The following is a 20,275-nucleotide window of genomic DNA, read 5'->3' as shown; positions in this document are numbered from 1 at the left end:
TCAGTATAAATGAATAAAGCCTTTCAACAGCTCCGTGAAGTACCCAGTACTGCTACCTCCATTTTTCTGACGGAGACCGAAACACCGAGAAGCAAATGGCTTCCTAAACGATGTCTGAGATGCAGACACTCTCCTGTTTTCTCCTCCTGTGATTTAACCTTGTGGCCTGCATCTACTTTTCCAGTGTGATAGTTGTTGAAGGTTTGAGGCAAATCCCATTAAAATCAGCATGAGTTGTTCTGCTGGCTCTTATCAGGCTCTCTGTTCTTTGGTGTTATGTTAACGGTATGACCCACGGTTGACTTGTAATTATACACTTGAGGAGCAAAGAGAGCGATAGAATGAAGCTGATGTTTTATTCCAGTAATAAGCTGACTGAATAGGGCAGGATTTACTGCAGCTGGCCAGGACTAATGGCTGTGAGTATTGTGGTGGCTGTGAGCTTGCTCTCTCTCGTCTGAGTGGAAATTCTGAGGAAAAACTGACTCCACCAAGACTGAAACATACTTACTAGTGGGAATAAAAGGGACCACGTGATATGGGGATGTCTGTCTCCAGGCTGGGAATGCTTCCAGGCAAGAGATGAGGAGCCAGCTTATTGGAAGTTTGGGTCAGGATACACAAACTGCTGCTGAAAGGGCCTGTCTACAGTCATCTTCTGCACATCGAAACAGGGAATCTCCTTTAAGGGAGAGAGAGGTTTTTTTCCCATTCTGTTTTCCCATTGCTGGTCTTCCAATTCTTTGATTAAGTGAGCAAAATGTGGACCTACTTATGTGCAATGGTGGCTCTAATCCTTTTTAGGGGGTGGGGATCCCCACTGAAATCTCTGTACAGAGTGGGTGCTGTGTCCTTCTAGACAGATATGGATAGCACTCATTTTATCAGAGTAGAATTTGCTCTTTAATTTGGGACAAGGACCCTCTGTTGGAGAAACAATTACAGTAAATGTTTTATCATCCCAGTGGACTGTCTTTCACATTGTCTAATCTAATGGTGTTACTTCAGTTTTCCATGGAATACACTTGAAAATTCCAAGGAATTATGTCATTTTTTGTTTCCCATTTTGCTGCTAATGGCTGCAGAATGGACAGACACTGTACTTTCTCACAGAAACTATTTTCTTTTGTCATTGACCTGATTAAAAAAAAAAAAAAAAATTTTTACACTGAGAGTGAATGGAAAGTTTAACACCTTAGAAAAAACAGCGTCTTGTTTTCTGTTTGATACTTCTTGTTTAGTCCATTTCTGTGTTGTTTCCATTCCCCATATCGTCAACAAACACATGGAACATCCTTCAACATTAGACATTTTCCTTGGGACTTGTCCTGCGTGTATTTTTAACTTCCTTTTCATGTTTTGTAATACACACTCCCCACTGAGCAGGGACCCCTGTGGCACAAAGGTAACTTGTACAGGAGAACAGTCCCTTCCTCCTGAGATATCAATGATCTCTGGAATAGCATGGTCTAAATATATTTTTATGGTTTCAACCTTCCTTCAAAGGTAGAAAACTTTCTCAAATCAGCTAGGAGAGTCTGATTAGCTGCATCTGCTCCTAATCGTGCAGATGGTAATGGCCCTACAGTTGCATAGTAGTTTCTCCTTGTCTTTCCTTTCCTTTGCAATGGTGCTTGCCACTGTTTGAAAAGAAAGGTCTTTAAAGATGTGATGTAACTTGAGGTAGGCAAGGGACACCTGTGTGCAGCTTGATGTCCTTGCGGTACTTCTAAAGAGAAGTTATGAACAGTTCATAACAGAATCTAAATTAACAGTTTATACAGAAATGTGCTGGGAGGATCTATAAAGCTGAGCAAGGAACAGATGATTTTTAAGTAATACCCTCTAAAGTCTTCTGACCTCTTCTTTGGATTCTCTTAATGCTACGAGTGCCATTAATTTCACGTCACTAAGTGGATTGCACTCGGTGTATCGATACAAGCTCACAAGGGTAGATAAGAGGTCAGCCTGTTGATACTCCTGGGTGTGCAGGGGCTGTTATTGTGTCGCTGAACTCAAGCTCCACTCAGGGCTTTGTTTGGTTTGGAAATGCTAGGTCAGAAATGTGCACCTATTTAGGGGATGTGTGTCTTTGTACTGCATACACTGAGGGGAAGAAAGAGAAAAGTGTACATCAATTTACATCTCCCTAGAATCACTTGCAAATGCTTCTGGACCTGAACTGTGGCCCTAAATACATGAAGGCAAATTCCATTTTCCAGCACATACTCCATGTAACTACACTGAGGCCAATTGCACTAGACATGCAAGAATGGACTTAAGGAGCAAGCTGGGTTGTCATAATTTGAAAATGTTCTGAGTGGGTCTGTAGTGTCACTTAACCACCATGCTCCTCAAACAGCAGCAGTAAAGAGTAAACCTGCTGTCTCTGATCTATCCCTCAGTTTAGCCTTTTCGATCTTCCTGTGTGCAGAGGGTCTACTCAGTTTCCTCAGTAGTGTTACATGCCTGAAAAACTCTAGCAAGCATAGGGAAAGGCTTAGCATGAAAACAAAAAATCCCAAACAGCCATTTGCTTCTCTTAAGTCTCCACAAAAAAAGACAAGAGTTTCAGGTCCCGCCCTTAAACAAGATCCAGGCCTCACTAGCAGAGCCAGGCATCATTTTAAAGATTATTTGGCAAAAGAAACACAGACAGGAAAGTTTCCTGCAGCTAGTTTGTTTGAGTGGTGACCTTTATCTTTCTCCAAATGAAAATGAAAACTCTTCCTACGCTGCATGACCTCTGGTGAGGTTTAGTCAGTTGCATCATGATGAGACGATGTTATATATCAACATCTGTTTCTACTGTGTCTGTTTCCCATAGGTTGTCTTCCCATGTTACAAACTTTTCTTCACTTTATCTTTTCTCTCCCATTTTTCCTCCTTCTTAATCTTTTTTTTTATTTTTAATTACACCTCATCTGTCTTTCTCACTCAGTAGTGTGACAGTGAGAAGGAAGCTGTATGCACGAGAGAGCAATAAAGACAATTGCTTTTGCTTTTCCCCCAGTTTCACAGTCTCTTGCAGTTTAACTAGTTACCTCTGCTGGAAGGGACTTCTGCGATGACTTTGCCAGGCTGCAAGTGTTATAATGGACTCCAAATTAAATGAATTTCGATGTGGGTGCAGAAAGCATAGCTTTATATGTGTTCCTGATAGGAATGGGTCAGGGAAGGACTTTTTAGTTACAGTTGGTAAGAATGTTGGCTAGGAAAACATTAACTCTCCATTGAGAATGAATAAACTCTTAGTACAAAGTAGCATGCCAAATTCAAGTCAGAAATTTGATCTTTTTCCTGAATTCTCTCTCTTAATCTAGTTCTTTAGTTAATTCTTCTTTCCAGTAGCTGTTTCCCTTGGAAAACATTGTGCTTGCAAAGGCTCTCTTTGTGTTAAGAGCTCTGATTTCAGCTATTATTTCTCTGATAGTTGACTAGGATATAAAATCCTCAAAGTTAAACATATTGTGCAGAATACAAGCACAGCATGTATAATTTGAAACAAAGTCTTAAAGATACAACTCATGGCAAATACTGAAACTGATGCTTAATGGTAATATCATTGTCACTTACCCTTTGATGTTCTAAAAGCTACATCTTTAAGAGGGATCTTAAGAGTATAAGAACCTTTACTGCACTATGGCTCTTCTTTATCTACAAAACTGTTTCCTGTGCTGGTGATTTTTTTTCTTAATTGTCATTTTGATACCTTTTTCTTGCAGATGAGGTCCTTTTTTGCTTGTCATGTGGAGGCCTGTATAACCTCTGCCTTTGCAACAACAGCTGTTGTTCTAGGATCTGCACTCCAGTCATGACAAATTTCCAAATTTGTTCCTGGGAAGGCAGGGGAGAGAGGTTCTTTATCTGAACCAGCAGTGCTTTTCACTATTATTGACAGAAGACAGACAAGGACAGTACTTGAGCACACTGATTGTTGCTTTGTTATCCTTCCTGGACAAGGGCTGTCCATCTGCTTGCATAGCGCACAGCACAGTAAAGCCCCAATACTGACAGAGGCTTTTTGGCACTAATATAAGATGAGCAGTTAATAGTAAATCTGCCATAGAGTGTGACTCAGCCTTGGTAGTAAGATAAACAGATGGAACAAAATAGGCCTCTTCATTCTCAGGTTTATATGTACTGCAGATTCTAAGCTGAATTCAGCCCTGAAGCATGACATCCAAGCAAGAACATTTCACCAGATCAAAAGATTTGTGAATCACAAGCAAGCCATGTGAAACTGGTTAGTATCTAGAAAAATGACTTCCTAAAGGTCAGAAAGAATCCTGTGAAGCGGAGGTATATGGACAGATGTAACATAGATAAAGTAGCAGTAAAAAAAAAATGCTTTCCTAACTCTTTGAGTTAGGAAATTTGGGTCTGGTAAGGGACCCTTGATATGCCTGATGAGAGCCAAGAGCACAGACAATACTACATGTGATGATGAGATTTACAGGAAACAAACATGTGGGAAATGGGATCCCACTGGAGGCACCAGCTAGAAAAACTTAGAGCGCCCTGCAGAACTGCCACCACAAGTACGCTTAAAATGCAAGGTGAACCCATTAACTAGTGGCTCCTGGTAGCCTTTAGATTAGCTCTTCCTGGTGCTGTAATAATTTTTAGAAACAAAGGTGTATAAATGCAGCTATCCCTGTGGAAATGTTTGCTCACTTCCAAGGCTATGGAGCAGGCAGCACAAATGGGTGTAAGGGGTAAGAGCCCTCTCTCTGCAATAGTATGTTGACAGAAGAGGAGAAATGTGACACAGAGTGGTTTCATCCTCTTACATCTTTCTTGTACCTCAGGGACACGTTCATGTGCAGTGAGAAGAGTTGAACACAAAGCTTTAAAAGGACACACATTTCTTGGGAGATATATAATCATCAGGAAGCCCAAATAAGAGGATCCATTTTGCCCTTTTTCACACCCATTTCCAAGACTGCATCTATCCAGATCAGCAGTGGTGTTAATGTTTCTCAAGCTACCTTTTTTTTTTTTTTTTTCCAGGAGAAGCTCTTACCCACAGTGTGAGTACCTGTGGTTGAGCAGCTGCAAAGAGGTAGCAGTCTCAGCATGATGTAGCTTTATTCTCACAAAGGCAGAAATGCCAAGTCTTGCTATTCAAAAGGTTCTAAAAGGAAAACTGCTTAATGCAGAAGTAGCAGTGCTAGCAACCTTAGCTGTGCTTTTAGTAATATATGTGCACCTACTTTTGGCAGAGACTACACTGCATTTAAAAACTGCTTGCAGATGCTTTTTGGGGGATCTAAACCTTTCCATGTGGGTGTGTTTTTTAAACAGCAGCAGGAGATTTTAATCATGCTCCAGATTTCACACTTGAAAGAATTCACAAAATGTCCCATCCTCAGTCTGCTGAAGAGCTAGAAAAAGTTAGGCTTACCCGGTCTAGTGTTGGGGAATGTATAATAAGATTTCCATCCAGCAAGCAAACAGAAGTACATCAGAATGAAAAGAAAATTCACATCTAAGGAAGAATTGGAAAAAATTGTAGTTTTCATCTCGTCTTTTTAAATTAGGCCTTGAGTAAGAGCCTGAAAATTGAGTTTCTAGACTTATTAGGTTGTAAACATCTTCACTTTTCAGTCTCCCTATTACAAGATTATATCAGAGTTCATGATGAGTTGTTAGGGTGATGAAATACCCAAAGTTCAAGGCACCAAACTTCTGCTGATGGCTATATTTGGTAGTTGTTAATCTAGCTTCTTATAGTGGACGTCATAGAAAAATGAACTATTCTGGCTTGATCCTTTCTCCTTGGAATGACCAGCAGTTCAAAGACTTGTATGGTACATGTTTACATCTTTCATTAGCTCAGTATCATCTTTCCATCTTTTCTTCCCATATGTCCACTTGTATGTGACAAAGGCATGAATAAAGAATTAATGCTGTCTCTCTTCTCCCACCGCACTCAGTACAGTCTTGCATCTTACTCAATACCAACAATTGTGAAATTTCAAACAACGATCCATCAAGTTCATTCGGAATGCCTGAGGCTTCAGAGAAAGGCAGCACCCATGTCGCATCACTACGCCTTTGGTCCACAGTTCAGTATTGTGGCTTCTTTGGAACACAAAACTGGATTTCATCCCTGATCTTTGGTGATCTGCTGAAACAACAACGCAGGAGTTGTTATTAACCCTCTCTTAAAGTGTAGAATTATAGAAGCTGGTGGCATGAATGTTTTCTTTCCAGTCCTCACAGTAATCCATCTCAGGTACTTTCCAATATGTGCCTGAAACAACATATTGAACAATTGGGTGTGTTATCTGTTGGGAAAAGTTTCTCCTTTGCCCAGTCCCACCTCTCCCACCCTCCCCCAGTTAGTATTTTACATATGCTTTTCAGTAAAGAAGTTTATAAATGAACAGTTTCATGGAAAGAAAGGAGTAAGAGATGCTGAGAGGTGAGAGCCGTTCTCCTTTAGATTTCTTAGTAGACAACTTGCAAAACTCATGTTCCTAGTGCAATACTACTGCTCCTGTCCAATTCATCCCCACGTGCCTCAGACTTGGGGCAGCAGGAGGCAAAGATGGGCCATAACAAGGCTTTGCAAACACCAGTGGTTGCAGTGCCTGGACAGAGAGGTGGGTGGGAGACAGGACATGACAAAATAACCTTCAATTCTCTCCATCTGAACACTTGCTTTGAAGACTTGTTCCATCAGGGATCCAATCTGAGGGCCGACCTTGTGACCTGCTTAGACTACCTAAGGAGGTCCAGTAGACCTCTTAACCCTCTTTCACATGAGGACTGTTCCAGTTTTATGCCCCTTCTCTAATATTTTTGTTTCTATTTTAGGTAAATCAGGATGTCCTCTTTAGTCATATGTGCATTTCACCCCGTTCTAAATCCTAGAAATCTCATGATATGTTATAGCCCTGAGCTCCATAGATGTTATTTAAGTTGAGACAACTTGTCACAAAATTCTTTTCCTACTCTTTGTGAGACATGAAATTGCACACTCCAGGGATGTGCTGATGAGGAAAATATCTTCTTCACTTTGTGTTAAATTTCTTGAATTCTGTTCCCTTAATGCACCTATTTTTGATGCAAAGTAGTGCAGGAATGAGAATCAATACACTTTTATCCTTAGTGATCTTAAGGGTACTACAGTTACATGTTTGAAAGGTTTCCTGGAAATTTCTGTCCATCAGATATTTTATCTCTCTGCCAGTTGGCTAAACCTGGCCAAAACATAAAAAGAGTGAATGGAGACAATACAGTTTTCCTTTTGGCTTTTTATTTGGCCATATGACTCAGCAAGAGTTGTTAACTTGAACTCCAGATAAATGGTGTTAATACACATGCCCCATCCCTGGAAGTGTTCAAGGCCAGGTTGGATGGGGCTTTGAGCAACCTGGTCTAGTGGAAGGTAAGGTCCCTTCCAACCCAAACCATTCTATGATTCTATGATTTAGAAATATGCAGGGGTAGCTCAAACTGAATCAGCATTTTGGGCACTTTCTGTGACTCTCCTGATTTTCTGTTGATTGCAGGAAAGCGCTATGGGAGAAAGCAAAGCCAGCGAGAAGGTGGCAATAAGAGCTGTGATACCTATTTCATAATAGAAGCAATGGCAATAGCATGTTTTATGAAACTGCTTCATCTTCCTCATCTTTTTCTTTTGTCACTTTTGTACTTTTCTTCACATTGTCCTATCCCAGAAGAACACACTTTTTCTTTTGCAGGAAAGTTTGCTTTGTTTCTCCCTTCCAATCCTTTCATACATTGATTGATCATACATGCTTGATACATTTAGTATTTAGGGAAGCTGTTCATATCGGACATTCTCTGTTGACATCTCCTTTATGTGTCCAGCTAGATGTAAGATGGGATTAGCCTTCATGGGTTGTAAAGCACTTTTAAAGTTGGGGCTGTGAAGAAGTGCAGTATTTATGCAATGTAAACAAGCAATAGAAGTCAGCAAGGCAGAAAGGATGATTGGGAAGTTGGTCACAGAAGTCTCAATTGGAAGCCTATGAGAGAATTTATCAGCTCCTAAATCCAGTCACATTTAGGGCAAGCATGAACTATGCAACAGCTGCTGGTTGTGGCAAAGGAAACTTGGATGTATATAGCTTATAGCCCCTGTGAGGGGCACAATCAAAAACCAGCTTAGATCTAGCCAGAGACAGCAACCTAGTATAGCAAAAGTATAGTTACATTGTCATTGCAATTTTATCATGAGGACTGTCCTCAGATGTGAGGTTGATTTCTGTTAGATCAAGCCACATGATCTACCCATGCCTCAGATTACTTTTCTGTGAAGGAGATGGTGGTTTATGGTTTTTTCACTTTAAAAATGCTCTGAAATTTACAGTGATGGGGCAAAAATTGCTAGTGATCATTTCAGTAGAGATTTATTGAACTGCGGTGAAGAACAAAGTATTTTCAAAGTATCTGAAGAAATGGAGCACCATGTTCTCACATGGTGTAAACTGGAAAGGCTTCAGCTGATGTCAGTGGATCTGTGCTTATCTATGCATCAGCTGAGAGTCTGACCCACTCTTTATGAAGACCATTTCATAAATGGGTGGAAAAGTAACAAACAAGACCTCTGCCTCTGTCTGTCCTCTTATTGTTGGCCATTGGTTCAGTCCTCTCAGCCTAAGCTCTCCCTGAAAGAAGCACCCAGTGCTCCAAGCAACAAATGGGATGCTGAAATCACAAAAAAATGGCGCAATCAGAAGTCTGGCATCTGAGAAGCTGTACTTTTGCAAAATTTTCAGCCAGTTTGTAATAGTGTTTCAGGACTGGCACACTAACAGGTTTAAATGTGCTTTAATCTGCTTATGTAATTTAAGCACCTCTGGGAGTGGTGGGCATTCATTAAATTATTTGTTATGGTGGGAGTTCTATCATATTGAGCCAGATGCTGCTTTCCATGAGATATGCTATTGTGCCTGGCCCAAACTAAGCTGAATAACTCCATCAAATTCGATTAGGCTATAAAATAGGTCTCTGCTATGTATTAAAATGCATCAGAGCACATCCTTGGCTCTTCTAAGCACCTGAAAAGGTTTCCTGAATGTAACTTTATCAGCCATGCTACAGCTGACAGTTTTTCCCTTCCTTCAATATTACTTTTGACTCTTTCTACATCATTACCCATCCTACAGACAAATGCTTATAACGGCTGATTTAGTTGAGAAGAAGAAATACATTGGTGTGAAATGGCTCAGAGGTCTCCTTTATTGCTGTATATTGCAGAAAGGTATCCAAATTAGAACAAACTTGATTTTGAAGGGAACAAAGAAAAATTATTCAAGTCCGTGTTCTGCATTACTTACTCTCTCACCATTTGGTGAATTAATACACTTGATAGCAACATAGCCCTGCATATTTTGCAAACGTAGATCCAGTCCTGTGTTTCTCCCATGCCCAGATTGCCCTTGATCTCAACAGGAGTTTGGAATTTGCTAGGAATGTGAGGGCAAACAGTCATGTAAGGCATGTGCTCTCTTGAAACAAGTTACAACTGAAATAAGACCAGACCAGAAACCTCATATGTGTAAATAATGTACACAACTGCAGTGTAATTTTTTGCAGTTCCTTCTGAAACATTTTCTCTAAGACCTCTGCCTCATTTATTTATAGTTGAAATGATCAACATCTACTGGATAGGCCTGAACTATGTTTTCTGTCTTAATTTCTGTTGGCTCCCAAGGAAGGACAGTTGTGTCTATTTGCAGAGCACCGAGCACTGTTCCTTTGTGGCTTTGTGCTCTGTAATCTGCGCTTGAACCAGTTCAGTTTGATTGTCTTGAACTGACTGTTTAGACTGCAGCCAGTTCCCAAAGCCTCTATTATAACCCAGTCTCCAGTGTAGCCTTTTCTTTACCTTTTGCTGCTTCATTTTCCAGGACCAGCTTGGCATTCTGCTTCCTGCCACATTGCCTGAGTGCTGTATCACCTCTTACCATCTCTAGGCAGGTGGGACTTCATCTGTCACACTCTGTCTGCCCACCCAGGCTGAGACACTGGTATCTCTGTCCCCCGGTTCTTGAAGGTTCTGGTCCTATTCACATCCCTAGTTCTTCTTCCCTTACTCCCTACACTTTCATTTATTTAAAAAGTAAAATATACAAAAGACAGCATGCCAAGTCAGAAATCATAAAACACAATTACTGTTAAATAATGTGCCCTACAAGAGCTATGTGTAGGTTTCTGTAGGTGTCAGCAGCTGCAAAAAGTGTTGAGTTCAAGTCCTATAAATCCTTTCTTAAGAGAAACATTTATGGTTTGAGCACAAGCCAGAGCTATATTCTTTTTTTCTGAGTCAAAAAAATAACACTATAAGTTCTTATGTCATGTTTTGAAGATCACTCTTCTCAACTTGCAAACATTCAGGCATCTTTTGGAACACGAAATGATAAAATATTTTTATGGAGTGGAGAGGAAAACAAAAACCCACAAGAAACATGATAACCATGTATATCATCTGTGCAATAAACTGTAAACTAACAAATGGTTTCATTGGAAATTTGGCCAGCTTCAGAGTTCCCAGCTGCAACTGTCCAAAATGAAGCTGAAAACTGTTACAGAGCAACCTTGAGCTTCTTCAAATTCACCTGTAAGTCCAGACAGGTTTAGCAAAAGTGAAGGCCATTGGGATGTGGATTGTCTACACCACTGTTCCCAAGCCCTGCAGCTAGGCCTTGTTTGATGAGGATCTCCAGGGTCCAGCCCTAGCACAGGCACTGGTGGGTCCCACTGACCATGAAGTTTAGCTCTGTTCTATAATCCTCTGGTTGGGCATGGTGAAATCAGCTCTGGCCACTGCAGTTCTGTTAGGTTCAATTTTAAATTAATTGGGTGCTGTCTGCCCAGCAGCACTTTGCTAGTCTAGTCTGGACCACTTCTGAGCAATGTCCAGGTGGAGAACATGGCGGGGAACCCACCCCTGGAAGGAAGCCAAGCTCCCTGGCACAGTGTCCCAGACCCTGAGAGAGGGAGAGAGTTGCCTTCCCTCATGGACCTGTTTTCTAACCGCAGCCTGTAGACTAAGCACAGGAACATGTGCTTAGTTCAGCACCTATCTTGTGCAGCCCCTGTGCCTTTTCCTTGACTGCAGGCACAGCAGCACTCTCTTATCATTTATACTGCTGGAATACAGACAAATGTAAAAAGAGCAGCAAATATGGTACAGAGAACATATGTATAAGGAACATATGGCTGACCTGGCATTAGATTTCAACGGGTCCCTAACTGTAGTGGCTTCATCCATCAGACCATTCTTCTAAAACTGAAAAAATTCACACTGCTGGTGAAGTGAGAGGGTCCAATGCCACCCCATGGCCTATGAATGACAATTTAAGCACCACTCATCTAAGGTAACTACTGTGTTGAATACATTATCTTGGAGCCAAACTTTTAAAACTCACAGAAGTTAAATAAAAATGTTTATATACACACGGAGTTTTATCACATGCATCTGGAGCCAATCAAGCACTTCCCTAATGAAATGTATAATGGCAATCCAAGGACAAGTTTTAAAAATACACACACATTTTAGGAAATGTCTTTGATGGAAAGCCAGTTTTCCAACCACTGGAAAATGACAAACATTACTTTGTTATCCTCAAAGGTGGCACATGATTTAGTAAGCAATTTTAAATGGGGTTCATCAGCTCTGAAGGAAATATTATCCACAGTGCTACTCGATTTAACAAGGGTGGAAGGGAGGTTTACTGAAATGCCTAACTCATTTATGACTAAGAACAGTTAATGAGCTCCTGACATGAGAGGTCTTGTTCCAAGTAATTTCTCAGAATTCCTGGAGTATATTAGCCCTGGTCTGTTCCCACTGGAGTTGAGAGAAATGGCACCACTACTCTGTGTGGTAGCAAGGCTGACCTGTTATTTACTACCTTATGGTAGCCAAAGACGACATAATACTTTGGGTTTCTTGTGTTTATTTTGAGATTGCAGATGGAAAGTTATGGGGTTTGTTTCTATTTTGGTGTTGTTCCTTATGTCTGTACCAAAATATAAACATGGGCAACATGCAACATCCAAGATTTTATTTCTTAAATCTAAAGACAGATAACTCATCACGGATGCTTTTGGCCCACCTAAAAGGAGAAGAAATGTTGTTTTGGCTTTCCGTAACTGCTTTGATGCTGAAAACTGTTGTGATTTCTAAACAATGCTTTACTATTAATAGATTAATCAAATGGAAGATATTCTGTTGCAATGTCAGAAATAGTTGTTACATATTACCAGCTGGAGTCTGTTTTTTGTCTCATGTATCAGGTTCCTTGGGTAACCTTGAAGAAATGTGATTATATCGATATAAAGAGAAGCAACAACAGGACTATGAAGAGAATATAATAGGCCCCAGGCTAAATCTTGTTTTCTTGAAAGGTGTTTTCTTCTATTAGTGAATAGAAGAAAATTCTTCTCACAGCGAATTTCATGGTAGTTACCAGCCCCAATTTTATTTCTCCTGAACAGAAATTCTCTGCAGCTAAAAAGCTATGGCATGGTAGTAGTAGAGGTAGATTTGTCTGTCTTTGCCAGAGCTTCCCTGTTCTCCTCCATGTGTTCAGGTGTTGAATGAAGCACTGGTTTCCACAATGCTGTCACTATTTATTGCATCTGTGGAGTTCCTATCTTGAGATATCTTGAAAGCACACATTATTTGGGAAAAGTTGAGTCACCTCCCTCTGATAACCTAAGCCAAGGTAAATGTGTCTTTTGAGGAACACCCAAATACTGTCACTCATGTCTGCAGATCAGTTCATCCCCAGAGGTTAGGTAACTCACACTGATAAAACAGGTAATAGATAGAAAAATCAGAAGCAACCAATTATGAAGACTCCTCTGCTACTCAGTAGAGAACAATCTTTCACGCCAGAGTTTTGGGCGTTTAATGTGTGTTGTTACAGTGTAGTGCATATGCTAAAAAAAATTAAGTGATTACATAAAACAATACAGAATAGAATTATAGCATAAGAACCCTAATGCAAATTCTGGTGTATGGCTGAGTAGCAGAACAGGCAAGAAGATGCTGAGAAAGTGATGTGTGCCATTACAGACCCTGAAGGGAAAAATACTAATTCCTTGCTAAAGTACATACACAGTAGGAAAATATTTTTATGAAAAAATATCAAAACTATTTACAGAGTTTATAACTCAAGAAAAGCACAGTTTTAATGACAGAATGGAAGAGTACAAATTACCTGAGACAACACAGTTCTAGTGTAGAACACAAATGGGGTCATTTAGGAGAGGTCCTAACTTCAAAACTACTCCCAGTATAGGAAACACAGCTCTGAGATCTAAGCAGCTCTGAGATTCTAGTGAGCTTGGAATGAAATACAAAACTAGAGCCCTGACCACTTGTGGTTACAGACATTTTCATGGCACTTCTTGTGTGAGTAGGAGTGTTGGCACCAGCGGGCTGGCTGGTGCATCAGAGGTCAGCACGTTCTGCTGACCTGAAAAAACTCAGTGCAGTTTCAGTTCTATGCAATATGCTCATGGATCAGAAACCCTTAGCTTGTGCTCTGTGCAACTAAACATCTGCAAAGTTCCACCTTCATGGTGACTAAAGCAGGGACTGATGAGATTTAAATTTTTTAGGTGCTTACCAAGGAGATACGCATCAATGAGATATATAGAAAAACCACAATGTGGATGTGAAGAACCTCAGAACATATTCTGCCCACAACTTACAGAGTCTGCATAGTTCTCTGGATCCCTTTCAACATGAAAAAGTCCAGTACATCTGTAGAAGGATATTCTGATGTAGATGCTTGCTTTAACAGGATGGAAGAGGGAAAATGCAGTGGAAATTTGGACTGGCATCCCAGCCCCGTTCATGTTAGTGGCAAAGAGCCCTATGATTTAAATAATTTAGGATATTGCCTTTAATTGGTTCTGGTTACACAATTGTCTGTTAATGTCTTTCCTCCCACAGTTTCTCTGACGGAATGTGCTCTAATGAGAAAATGTTCTGTCCATTTTATCAAGGACAGAGTGTGAGCCATGAAGACAATTCCCATAAAAATCACCATGCAGAGGTGGATTAAATCACAAACACCAGAGCCAAGGGCCCCAGCTGCTGGAGTCATGTGATTATCACAGAATTTAAGCTTCTGTCTTTTGTTTGGGTAAAACCAAAGACTTTAAAAACACAACTACTTTGTAACTGAGGAAGCAGCATTTGAAAACACAAACAGCCCTGAGAGGTACAAACTGTATCTTGATACAAAACCAATACCAGATTCATTGGCTAAGTCAATGCAACAACCCTCTTAATCTCAAAAAGTGCCTTAAAGTGCTTTGCATGCATGCACCCCTCCCCCAAAATCTCAGAACTTAACTCAGGTGCTTCAGCTCAGGCCACCTATGGATATTGGCCCAGAGGTCAGGACCAAAGTCCAACTCCATTCTGTTCTATGGACACAAGAAGTAGCCAAAATTTTACTCCTGACCAAGTGTGCCTCCTGATCATGTCTTGTACACCTGACAGGGATGTGGCAGCTGTCACTGCTTGTCCCAGGCAATTAGGCTGCCTGCAGAAATCCCTTGCAGTGAGCTCTCCTCCTTCCACACCCCAGTTTTAGAGTCTTGGCTCAGCATGGGCTGTGAGTGAAAGTAATTACAGCCAGCAGTTTTGCAGCAACTGAATCCAAGAGGATTTTTTTTTCAGGGACTTGTTACTTTAGGATGTTTTGTCTGTATTTAATCTCTTTTACTTGCAAAAGGAAGTCTTGTCAGCAATTCACTGTAAAGAGAGATGGGAAGGTCAAATAGATGGTTGCACTAGGTTGTCACTGGTGGTCCATATGGGTTTAAGACACCATAAAATAGAAGAATTAACCTAAACGGTGTGTTGCTTCATGTTAGAACCTTGTTACATCACCTAAGTTTCTGGTAGGAAAGGGAAAATGACAGTAAATCATTTTGGGATGAGGGAAAAGGTAGGAACAGCCCCATTGTCACTCTAGGGAGGGTAGGGGCCTGGAAAAGTGGCCTTTGCCATTATACCTCACTAGGAAAAGAAGACCCTGCTGGCCTGGGATGCACAGTGACCCTTTGCCAATATGATTGCAGTAGAAGAGAACAGAGCCTTCTTTTGTGCCTGTCCCAAGACACCAGGCTGCCCTCTTCCAGCCCTGCTGTGCACTCTTGATGAGCAGTTCTCTTTTCCTCCCCACAGCAAAAGGTTAAAGCACGAGCATGCTCATTTCCCAATAGGAGGGCGAACGAGTGTACCTGGTTCTTGGATGGGAAGTTTGTTTGTGTGCTTACATCTGTGTACACATGTGTTTGTGTTTATATAGCATGGGTGACATTTTGCTGTGGAGATTAAAAAGTTAAATACTTGTAGAGAATTTTAGGGTACTTATTTTTTATCCAGGCACCTCTGCCTTTTCTGCAAATACTGCATGTAGTAGATTATTGTTAGGTGAACTTTCAGCATGAATAATAATTTCAGCAGCTTTCTTCAGAAAGCTGTAGCCACTATATCCCCTTAATGGATTATTTATTATAAGGGTCCTCAAGATCTTTCTGCAGCCTCTCCCTGGTGCATTTTGGGATATGTCCCCCATGGTCCTTAATGTCAGTCTATTGGCATATATACCCTTGGCATGTTATATATGTAAACAGATATGCTTTTAAGTCACTCATCTGCATTTCCTCATGTACATATAGCCCTATCAAGGGCTATAAAGGCACAGATGGCTTGTGTTGTTTCACCTTCAGAGCAGCAGGTTTATTCGTTTGAACATTTCATCAAGTGAACATTGTTCTCTAATACTGTTTCTTGAAAATTGGATGTCAGATCAAACGTTTGTATGTGAAACTGAGAAATTTTAGCTGACACCTGAGTTCCTGAAAACATGCACTGCAATTTTGCTTTGCGTGGCTTAAAGATTTGAATCCACTTACTTTCCAGTGAAGTGTGATTCTGATTTAAGTTTTCTAATTTCGTGATGTATAGGTCAGGAGGGCTCTTACTTTTGAACACACCCTTGTGAGAAAACAGAACAAGTTCTGTTCCCCAGCATTACCTGTGGTTAGAGGTCAATGTGTCAGGTCCTGCAGGACTGCAGTGATTTTCATTTGGAATGGCTTTGTTTGAGGTGACCATGTTACGTGAGTTGTGGTACTGCACCAAAGAGATGCCATGTAGCATTTTTTGCCAGGGATATGCAAATGTTTTACTCCTGCTCAGGCTTTCTGTGGTAGAATTTTTTGTGTAGACATAGTGAAAGAATGAATGGTCAGTGGCACAGAACACGATTTCAATATTGATTAGTGTCACTGTTGTATAACATTTAGGGACCCTGTAAGAAGCAGCGTGTGCTGGTTTTGGCTGTGGTAGAGTTAATTTTCTTTATAGTAGCTAGTATGGGGCTATGTTTTGGATTTGTGCTGAAAACAGTGTTGATGATAATACAGAGATGGTTTTGTTCTTGCTGAGCAGTGTTTGCACAGAGTCAAGGCCTTTTCTGCTTCTCACACCAACCCACCAGTGAGGAGTCTGGGGGTGCACAAGAAGCTGGGAGGGGGGCATAGTGGGGACAGCTGACCCCAACTAGCCAAAGGGATATCCCATACCATATGACATCATGCTCAGCAGATAAAGCTGGGGGAAGAAGGAGGAAGGGGAGGACGTTTGGAGTGATGGCATTTGTCTTCCCAAGTACCCGTTAGGCGTGATGGAGCCCTGCTTTCCTGGAGATGGCTGAACACCTGCCTGCTGATGAGAAGTAGTGAATGAATTCCTTGTTTTGCTTTGCTTGCATGCACAGCTTTTGCTTTACCTATGAAACTGTCTTTATCTCAGCCCATGAGTTTTCTCCCTTTTACCCTTCTGATTCTCTCCCCCATCCCACTGGGGAGGAGTGAGCAAGCAGCTGTGTCGTGCTTAGTTGCTGGCTGGGGTTAAACCACAACACAGGGTCAAATCAATCTACATATGTTTAAATAAGGCAGTGGAAAAATCTTGGAAAAAACCAATCAGATCTTACCAGAACATGATGTTTGTTAAGCATTGAGCCAGACCAAAATCCCCTTGTCTTCAACAAAGCCATGATTTTACCAGCTGTTTTAGTTCTGAAGCACTGACAACAAACAGACAATGAATATTGAAATCAGTGGAAATTCAAGGCAGTCTATATATCAAAATACACTTTGCAGATTTAGATCTTCATTTACCAAAATGAATAATGGGGGCCAGTAAAAATGCACAAGCTCATGGCCTTTTAATGTAAAAATATGTGGAATCGCAGCATTTATATCAGTGTGGAACGTCTCAGATCCTTAAAACCAGATAAATTTATGTCATTATGTTGAATATACACACAGGACTATGAGGCATAGAGACCATAAATGCTTTGCCTACACTGCCTAGAAAATTAATGAGGAAAGTGCGCTAGAATCAACCTGCCATTATTTCCCATCTCATGGAACTAGGAACAGCCACTGCGGGCAGTAGGCAGGTAGCAGGACATAAGGCCCTCCTGCCTCACCGTTGTATAAGACTTTTATTGCTACCTAACTGTCCCTTCCACTTTGAAGGCTGTGGCCCCTTTATTTTCACCTAAAAATGCTCTGTCTCACCCCGGGAGATAACGTCCTTGATACATACTTTGTTTTTGAAGTTGGTTTTACATGTGAAAGTAGAGATTCCCCCTGAGACTATTCTGGAGTGACAGCAACTAAAGCTTATATGTATACTGGCAATATATATCTGTTAGAGAAAGCTAGACCAATACGTTAACTGGGGCGGGCGGGAGGAGGAGTTTTAAAGATTGTTCAGTTTAGATTCACACTGGAAATAAGACCACAACATAGGTTCTAGTTCTGTATCTAAATGTTCTCAATATCAAACTAGATTCAGATGTAACATTATGGTCTCAGAGCTGTCTCCCCACATTTTTCATGATTGCTGTATCTGTTCTTCATGACTTCTTTTAATGAGGATGTTTTTTAATCATGTCTATTGGCACATGAACATTAAGTTTTCTGACAGAAAGAATGTATTTCTTAAATAGCTGAATTTATGCTGTTTTAAAATCAGCTTTGAGTCTGGAAAAAGCTGTTTTGTGAGGTTTCCAGAGGTTCCTGCCAAAATGCCATGAGACCATTATTTCACATTTGCTTCCAGATTTATCTGGAACCCAGAAGTGCAGACACAACACAGAAGAGCTGGAAGAAACAAGAGTTCACCAACCATTTCTGAACTTTCAAAATGAATTATTTCTGTTTCTGTCTGAGAAAAACAGAGAACTTTGGGGAGGGAGGAAGTTGACTTTATTTCCCAACACTTTTCCATTCTAAAGCAAATCCTCTTCAGATTAAAGATCATTTTGATTAATTAGAAGATAATTATCCATTTGCTGACTAAACAATAGTTTCTTCTGTTGAAACTAAACAATAGTTTCTTCTGTTGAAGTCTATGCTTAAAACATGGTCCTATTCAGAGAAATGACAGAATAATTGCCATTGCCTATATTTATTTCTCACCAATATCAGAAAAATATGCTCCATTTCAGAGAAAACAAGAATAAGAGACAATACTCATAAAAAAAGTAGCATCCCAGTGAGCAGGACAAACAAGTGGGTATGTCAGGGTGAGGTTCAAGTGTTTGACTGGAGTCAGACAGAAAAGCAACTGAATCCGAATCTTTTTTATGCTAAAAGCACTGCCCATCAGCCAGATACCTATTTTGGGCTTATCCTCTCTCTGGTTTTGATCAAAGTTTCCATCCTGGAGGGAAGCTTTTGTTGAAGCTGTTCTACTTTTAAGAAGAATTTCAGTTTCAACAAGTAGACATTTTTAAGACAAAACACTGCTTAACTAGAAATTCCATAACAAGCTTTACTTCCTTAAAGATTTGCTTTTAGGGAATAGGGTTTTTTTTTTCCTTCCTTTGCATCATTCTTCATTAAAAATAAAAATAAAAAAGAGTGGTGTTCCTTGGACTAAAGCCTACACAGAATTAAACCTATTCATACTTCAACCGGTAGAATTTTAGCTTAGTCTAACATCCTGGGATATGTAAGCCACATTATCCAATGGTGGCACACATATCTAAGTGAAGCACAGCACAGCACAAATTACAGGTCTGACTGAACTGCAAGGGATCATTTTGAAGATAAATACAAAGATTTTGTACTGACTATGAAAATCGTTTGTGATCCGGCAATGGGATTGTCGTGGTTTAACCCCAGCCAGCAACTAAGCACCACACAGCCACTTGCTTACTCCCCAGCCCCCTGTGGTATTGAAGAGAGAACTGATAAGAGTAAAAGTGAGAAAACTCATGGGTTGAGATAAGAACAGTTTAATAACTGGAATAAAGTAAAATAGTAATAGTAATAATAATAGTAGTAGTAGCAGCAATAATAGTAATAAAAATAATAATATACAAAGCAAGTGATGCACAATGTAATTCCTCACCACGCCCAAGTCAATGCCCAGCCAGTCCCCAGGCAGTGGTCACTGCCCCCCAGCCAACTCCCCCCAGTTTATATACTGAGCATGATGTTATATGGTATGGAATAGCCCTTTGGCCAGTTTGGGTCAGCTGTCCTGGCTATGCTCCCTCTCAGCTTCTTGTGCACCTGGCAGAGCATGGGAAGCTGAAAAGTCCTTGACTTAGTGTAAACACTGCTTAGCAACAACTAAAATATCAGTGCGTTATCAACATTATTCTCATCCTAAATCCAAAACACAGCACTATACCAGCTACTAGGAAGAAAATTAACTCTATCCCAGCCGAAAGCAGGGCAGGATCCTGACAAAATGTTGCAATTAATCCGCTTAAATTTCTCTTCAGTATGTACATACATATGTGCATGTTTATACGAGTACATGATATATAAATAGGATTTTCTGCCAGTAACTTGCTCATCGTCTCTCACATATTGGCAGCAGATCTTATGTACATACTGAAAAAAAGGTTTGGGCCCTGCGGGAATGTGTGCGTGTGGAGGAAAAAAACCACACTCGAGTCTTATTGGAGAAGGGTGATTATAATGGTGCGCACATTACTTCAGGTATGTGCAAGTCAAATATCTACTGACCTGAAGCAGTCATGGTTCAGACAGCCCGGCATGGCTTCCTGCCTGCTGTGACCTGGCATAGCCTAGGACAGCACGAGGTTCCTCAGTGCATGGCTGGCAGCCACTGCTTCCCTAGGAGTGGAAACATGAAGGCTGGTGATAAAATGAAAGAAAATTCTGCATTCAGAGTTAGCTTTCTGAAATCATGAAATAGGTAGGT

This window comes from Nipponia nippon, unplaced genomic scaffold (assembly GCF_047370975.1).
Source record: "Nipponia nippon isolate SJK-2023a ecotype South Korea unplaced genomic scaffold, ASM4737097v1 scaffold_11, whole genome shotgun sequence".
Lineage (NCBI taxonomy): Eukaryota > Metazoa > Chordata > Aves > Pelecaniformes > Threskiornithidae > Nipponia > Nipponia nippon.
The sequence above is the reverse complement of the archived record's forward strand: the minus strand, read 5'-3'. Positions refer to the sequence as shown.